At 41.2% G+C, this 4,621-nt stretch overlaps 1 protein-coding gene across 9 annotated transcripts in view; it reads right to left on the bottom strand.

Annotated features, from left to right (window-relative positions):
• Nucleotides 1–1,477: 1,477 nt before the first annotated feature.
• LOC112236015 (transcription factor SOX-5-like) overlaps nt 1,478–4,621 on the bottom strand; it is a 299,419-nt gene continuing 296,275 nt past the window's right edge. For all 9 annotated transcript variants that reach the window (XM_042300210.1, XM_042300215.1, XM_042300208.1 and 6 more), the window contains one exon: nt 1,478–4,621. This exon is cut by the window's right edge and continues 737 nt beyond it. The gene's annotated coding sequence lies outside the window, so the exon portion shown is untranslated.

Raw genomic sequence — 4,621 nt, 5'->3', positions numbered from 1 at the left:
TAGACTTCCTTCATACTGGTTTGCTTCCACCATACTGGTAGGCTTCCATCATACTGGTAGGCTTCCTTCATACTGGTAGACTTCCTTCATACTGGTCGGCTTCCTTCATACTGGTTCGGCTTCCTTCATACTGGTTTGGCTTCCACCATACTGGTCGGCTTCCACCATACTGGTAGGCTTCCACCATACTGGTCGGCTTCCTCCATACCAGTCGGCTTCCACCATACTGGTCGGCTTCCACCATACTGGTGGGCTTCCACCATACTGGTTCCACCATACTGGCTTCCACCATACTGGTCGGCGGCTTCCTCCATACTGGTTGGCTTCCACCATACTGGTTCGGCTTCCACCATACCGGTCGGCTTCCTCCATACTGGTCGGCTTCCACCATACTGGTAGGCTTCCACCATACTGGTAGGCTTCCACCACACATTGGTGAAAAAAGTACCCAATTGCCATACTTCATAATACTCCTTAATAGATACCTTAATAGAAAATTACTCAAGTAAAAGTTACCCAGTAAATGTCTACTTGAGTAAAAATCTAAAAGTATTTGGTTTAATATGTGCTTAAGTATCAAAGTAAATGTAATTGCTAAAATATGCTTAAGTTTTAAAAGTAAAAGTATAAACCATTTCACGTCTTATATTAAGCCAGACAGACAGCACCATTTTTCTTATATTAAGTCAGACAGCACCATTTTAATTAGTATTTTTATTTAAGGACAACCAGGGGCACACTCCAACATTCAGACACCATTTACATATGAAGCATGTGTGTTGAGTGAGTCCACCAGATCAGAGGCAGTAGGGATGACCAGGGATGTTCTGTTGATAAGTGCGTGAACTTGGCTATGTTCTTGTCCTGCTAAGCATTCAAAATGTAACGAGTACTTTTAGATGTCAAGGAAAATGTATGGAGTAAAAAGTACAATATTTTCTTAAGGAATTTAGTCAAGTAAAAGTAAAAGTAGTCAAACATATAAATATTAAAGTAAAGTACTTTACACCACTGCCACCATACGGCCTTCACCTTTACTATGTTTTCAGAGAAGAGACAAAGGGCTGAGACTTCTTTATCATTTGCATTCAGATGCAAATAGGTACAGTATTCTGGATATAGTGCAGCTGCAAATAGGTACAGTATTCTGGATATAGTGCAGCTGCAAATAGGTACAGTATTCTGGATATAGTGCAGCTGCAAACAGGTACAGTATTCTGGATATAGTGCAGCTGCAAATTGGTACAGTATTCTGGATATAGTGCAGATGTTTAGTTTAGAAGTACAGCACACACATCCAGTAACCTGCAAGTGCAGTGTATAAAGAGTGAACCGATGAAAGAATGTCGAAAGCCCCCGTTTAAAGCGTTACATTTAGCATTGAAAAGTGTGCGCTGATCTACCATAGCCTTCGCTGATACTATGTGTATACCAGTGTGTGTAGGTGCATTGTAAAGAACTCACAAGGACCATTGGAGCATTACAGAACACATCGCTGTTTTTATTAAAGCCTCGACTGGCAATAATACTGAAAAAAGTGAACTCAGAACAGACGGTGCATGGCAAGCCCACGGCCTCTCTTTTTTTGTTGTTTCCTTTGTTTATTTGTCATTTTTCTTCTTTTTTTTGTTGTAAGAGTACATCAACTCCTGCTTTTATTGTAGCATGAATAACATCAATAAAAGAGAAAAAGAAATATACAACTTATATTACACTGTGTTATGAACAAAATATAAATCTATAACTCTATGTTATATGTACATAATTATCTTTCTCCATTTGTCAAGTTGAGATGGTCAGATACGTGTTTCTTTTTTTGACTAACTCTGACTTTGTTTTGAGCTCCACTCGTGACATTTGATTGTCTTCATTATTATTATCATCATCATCTTCATCGCGATCATGGTCACCATCGTCGCTGTGTCGGCCAACATCACCAGGGCCTAACATCCTGTCACCCTGCTCATGAAAAACGTTGGACTCTATTCATTAGTATAACTAGAGCTCAATGTTTGTCCTGGTCAGGTCACAAAACTCCTGGCTCTTAGTACAGTATAATACCTCAGTATGTGGCAGACCTAGCAAGCTGGGACGATTGTAACTTGTAACCCCCTCCTTTTCCCCACACTGTCTAGCCTACTTGTCTAACCTACAGCTTCCAGCCAGAATACAGGACACCCTTTCTCCAGCGTTAGGTCTCACCGTGGCCTGATTGTGAGGTTGTCTGTATGGCCACGTATGATTGACTGTGAGGCTCACTATCTGGCAATAGGCATGGTTGTGATTGATTGTGTCAGAGTAAACATCTACAGCAAGCATGACTGGGCTGGGTCACTATCTGGCAGCACACCTGTAGAGTGAGTGGACATGGCTAATGGCTAGGTCATAGTGTGGAGCTAAAACAAAGTAAAGTCCCCAGAGTTCTGGAGTCACATAGATATGACAGGTCATTACTAACTGAATGTCAGGTTATGCTGTAGAACATTGTGGAATAGGCAAAGTTAACACTGATTTTCCTATGGGTCGCAAATGTGTGTGTGTGTGTGTGTGTGTTTGTGTGTGTGTGTGTGTGTGTGTTCTGATCATGTCCTAATTAGATTTTTTTTTAAATGACATTTGCACAACTGTGTCTGCTAATAATTTGTGTGTGTCTGCTGTGTCTGTGTGTCTCTGTGTCCGCCAGCCTCAACGATGTTCCACGGCATCTCAGTGTAAATAGCAAGCCTAGTAAACGGGAGTCTCGCTCCTTTGTTCAGAGGAAACAGAATAGAATAATATAACCGTTTTCTTTTATCTTCATAAAAAGAAAGAAAGTCCAAGAAACTTCACATTATACATGAACCATTACGAAGAAACCAAAAAATCACCTTCTTTTCTCTGACCACACAGAGTGTCTGAGTGCTTTTAGAAGTGGGTTTGGACATAAAAGAGTTACGTTGTCAAGCTGAAGGACGCAGATGGGGAGAGAGTTAGTGAATAGAAAGTCCAGTCTCCTTCACGAAGAGCGACAGCCGTCCGTGTCGCTCCTCCTCCTCACCCAGCGTCCATATAGGATTAATACGAAACAAACAGAACAGATAAAAACAGAAACCAAAGAATATGCAAATTGGCAAATAAAGTAAAAAGTAAAAGGACAACATTAGATGTAAATACTCTAAACCAGCTAAATATAATACTGCTTCATTGACTGAAGAAGTTTCATATGGGTCGTAATAAACCCAATAAGAGGCCAAAATAAATTATACTGTACATAACTTACTCAAATTGAAAGAAACGCTGACCATCATTATAATTATTGTTAATAATATTATTACACTAGAGGCAGTTTGAATAAAAATAATAAAATACAGTATTCAAATACAAAGGAAACACTGACGTGCTGATATAACGATCAGCTCCTCCCAATAAGAACAGCAGAATGACGTGTTTTGGGGACACGGACGAGGACAGAGTCAGACACAGGGGGACATAGAGGGGAACTCTCAGAGAGAGGGACAGAATGGGGACAGACAGCAGAGACTCATGTGCTTTAGTCAAACTAAACTACCAGTAGGAGCCCACAGGAACCCACCAAACTTCTAGAACAAAATACACACCAACTTTGTGTGATATATCAATTGGGAGTATTATGAGAGGGTTTGGGTTGTGGGTAAGAGCTGTTCGCTTGTGGTGCTGGCTGGATCAGTTGGCAGCAGAGTAGAGTTGTTGTGGGGTTACAATTGGGGAACTGGGGCTTGGGGATGTGTGTGTGTGTGTGAGTGTACAAGAGAGCCATAGGGCTTTCTCTGTCTCTGTATACCAGGATACTGAAGTTCTGGGGGCTCACAGGGGAAACTCCAGTGTTTCTGTTTGTCTTGGAAAGGGACAGAGTTCTGGGATCTAGTGCCTAGTGATGACTAAACCAGCTCACACAGACTAAACACACGCACAGCGAGCTTGCTCACACACACTCTCACACACATACAAGGGGGTGTTTCATATCTGAAAGAAACCTTTCTTTGTACCTTCCAAAGTCTTCATGATCAGAATAAAAGAAAGCCAAAGAAAAGGTAAAAGAACGAGAGTGTAAAAGGAGAGAAAAGGATTGGTGGGAGATTGTCTCATCACACTGTACTGTCCAAGTTGGCCCATGATGAGAGACTAAGGTCCCCCCCCACAGTCCCCTGAAGTGAGCCGGTCCTCACTGTCCAACACTGTGGCCCTGACTGGACTGTCCCATTTTTACTCTCATAAGGGGAGTCACACACACACACACACACACACACACACACACAGAGGGAGGATATCTGCTGACAGTACACTGAGTTGAAGAAAGAAGAAGAATTCTAAATAAAAGCTTTGCTTTGACTTCTGTCAGGTGCTTTACAATGAAAAGGGAAACATTTCTATTTTGTATCTATTATTATAACTGTAGCACAAAAACAACAAATCACATTCACAAGCCACTTGTTGGCACCGTGTACCTGAGTGAGAACATCATAGAACCAAGAAAAAAAAAGCTGTTTTAAAAGTGTCTCTTTTATAAACAAACAGGTCGGCCATTTTAAAGTGTCTCTTTAATCAACTGACAGGCCTGCTGTTTTAAAAAAATGTCTCTTTGAAGTCAAACTGGTCTAAAAGG

This window comes from Oncorhynchus tshawytscha, linkage group LG17 (assembly GCF_018296145.1).
Source record: "Oncorhynchus tshawytscha isolate Ot180627B linkage group LG17, Otsh_v2.0, whole genome shotgun sequence".
Lineage (NCBI taxonomy): Eukaryota > Metazoa > Chordata > Actinopteri > Salmoniformes > Salmonidae > Oncorhynchus > Oncorhynchus tshawytscha.
Note: the sequence above shows the minus strand (reverse complement) of the source record. Positions and strands in the feature narration are given on the sequence as shown.